Raw genomic sequence first — 2,581 nt, 5'->3', positions numbered from 1 at the left:
TCAGATGCAAAATACCTCGTAGTCACTAATTTTAAATTATTAGAGGTTTTAATTTAAATTGAAAATACGATTTCGAACTGATTTTTACAGTTTAAATCTCGGTAGACGGGTCTCCTTATTGTGTAACAGCATCTAAAAGACCTTTCAGGTCATTTTCATACCAAGTTGTAAATATGATTAATCAATATGTCTCCTTAAGAGACTTTTCTCTGATGCTATGAATAAGCAAGATGCATGCTTGATTTAATTTTCATTTCTACCTAACTAAATCTTTATCTAGATACTTTCTTGTCCTTAATTTCCTCTCACTCCCACTCAAAGCGTTCTCTGTTCGTTAATTTAATATAAAAATTTGTGCCGAAACTGACTAAATCTGGCTGCGACAGATATCTACTTTCTCAGCACTTAGTAAATTTAATTAGGGAAATAATTTTGTTAGTGTTATTTTTATAACAGTTAAATCAATAAAGCTATTTATTATTATTATTGTTATTATTATTATTAACATTACAAACTACTTACAAATTACTTTTACAAACTACGAGTCCTCCAAGAAACATTTATGTGACACAGTAATTATTTTATAGCATATCGAAAAAAAAAACCATAGATTTTCTTTTCCAGAAATTGCAAAGGCTGTGTACGTAGGCAGTACCTAAATCAATAGATTTTAGTTAGTAAGTAATGAATAACTATAATCGCGGGACATTCTTCAAGTTTCGAGTATAATAATTACATATAGTTAAGTAAACAAAGTGGTTTTCACCAACACCAGCGATTGGTAATTGATTGCGGCAGTAAATTAAGTTAAAGCTCGAGATTTCTCTTTTATTAAGGAGTTTCAATTTCAGGCTCCAATCCGAAGCCATTCAGGTAATCGTAACAACTTTTCAGATCAAACGATGTAGATTAAATTTGTCCGCAAATTGCAAGGAACTCGATTTTCGTTTTATAATTGCTGAAACCCTTGTTTAGTGCTTTTTTAAGTCTCGAGTATGGGGGACATTTTGAGGGCTGCTTTATTTGAACGTAATCTCTTAAACGATGTGGCAAATCAATCCAAGGGCTTGTATATGGCACGGCAGAAAGTTTTGATGATTTCTGATTGGATTTCGTGAAGTAAAGGCGTCAGTATTCCTGTATAATGTATTGAAAAGGGGAGAGATTTAGGATGTGGTTTTTTAAAAATCATTTTATATAATAATTTCACGAAATGGTTAGGTAGGTAACAACAATGTTTTTGTTATTGCAGTTACCATTTGTTTATTATTTTTGTTACATTATAGTTAACTGCATACTAGGTAGCATTTGCTTAAATAAGAATGAAATAGATATTATAAGGAAGAAACAGTATTTATTAAATCATTTTTTCTCCTCCCGTCATTTGGCTCACGAGTTTATTTGTTATGAGCGGAGCGCAGGGAGCGAATGTTTAATAAACGAATGGCTTAAAAAGTTTACCGAACGTGTTTCATACTATACATTTTTTCTACTCCCGTCTGTAAAATGCCTAATTACAGACCGATCTAGCGTGTGGGAAGTGTCACTTTACCACGTCAGTTTCGTTTCCGACGGATGCGAGCCACTTTTTTTTTTACCGCACGGATTTAGGAGCAATCAGATGTTTTCGGAGATATTTCCCACGCCTTGAATTTTGACGTTTGTCAATTCTGACGGTTATGTCAGTGAATGAATTCGTGTTGTATAGTATGCAACACTTTAAATTTAACTTAACTTTTTAATTCATTCGTTTATTAAACACTCGCTCCGCTCATGTCAAATAAACTCGTTTACCGTCCGTTTACCAACTTGCATAATATGCTATTAATCAACACTATAATGAATCATAAGACGGTTTTCATTTCAAATTATAATTAATCGCGAGTAGTGGATAACATAAAAAATATTCTTTTAAATCTAATATCGGAAACTTTTATAATGAACGTCTGGGTAGATACATATTCTTCGAACTAGATTTCAGTGGACCGTGTGGCCTAATGGATAAGGCGTCGGACTTCGGATCCGAAGATTGCAGGTTCGAGTCCTGTCACGGTCGATTTGATTTTTTTTTAATTTTGGAATTTTTGACAATCGGCGATAAATTTTGACGATCCAAATATTATTAAATATATTCTACCATTTTTTTATGCTGCATTTTGACAGAATACGTATCATTCGAAACTAGCGAAAGTAAATAATAACATTTAAATAACGTTTTACCAGATGAGTAAGAAACTAAATTAAGTGAGTAATTCGATTAACTGATAAATTTATTTAATTAATTAATTTTGTTATAATAATTTAAATTGAGTGCGACATCTAAGTGTGAATGTGGATATTGTCAGCAGAAACTAAAAAACACAGTAATGGTTGCTGTTGTGGGGAATAGTTGTTCCATCCACAAATTTAATACATGTTTAGTTGCCATCTGTTGTAGGTAATGTATACAACGCTTCTTCCGGTTCGATTCGTTGACAAAGGATTTCTAATGGCACTCCACTTGGAGCCTTCGCCGCTAGGTGGAGGCACATATATAATATCGGAATTGCCAGCGGCCAAGTGAAAGTCATGGGCAGAATAT

At 33.0% G+C, this 2,581-nt stretch overlaps 1 non-coding gene across 1 annotated transcript; it reads left to right on the top strand.

Moving 5' to 3' along the window:
- The first annotated feature begins 1,983 nt into the window (after window positions 1-1,983).
- On the top strand, window positions 1,984-2,056 carry Trnar-ucg (transfer RNA arginine (anticodon UCG)). Its single transcript has one exon. It is a non-coding gene; the product is annotated as a tRNA-Arg (tRNA).
- Window positions 2,057-2,581: the final 525 nt, after the last annotated feature.

This window comes from Cylas formicarius, unplaced genomic scaffold (assembly GCF_029955315.1).
Source record: "Cylas formicarius isolate icCylForm1 unplaced genomic scaffold, icCylForm1.1 PGA_scaffold_1__22_contigs__length_36826433, whole genome shotgun sequence".
In the NCBI taxonomy this organism is placed as follows: domain Eukaryota; kingdom Metazoa; phylum Arthropoda; class Insecta; order Coleoptera; family Brentidae; genus Cylas; species Cylas formicarius.
The sequence above is the reverse complement of the archived record's forward strand: the minus strand, read 5'-3'. Positions and strand labels throughout refer to the sequence as shown.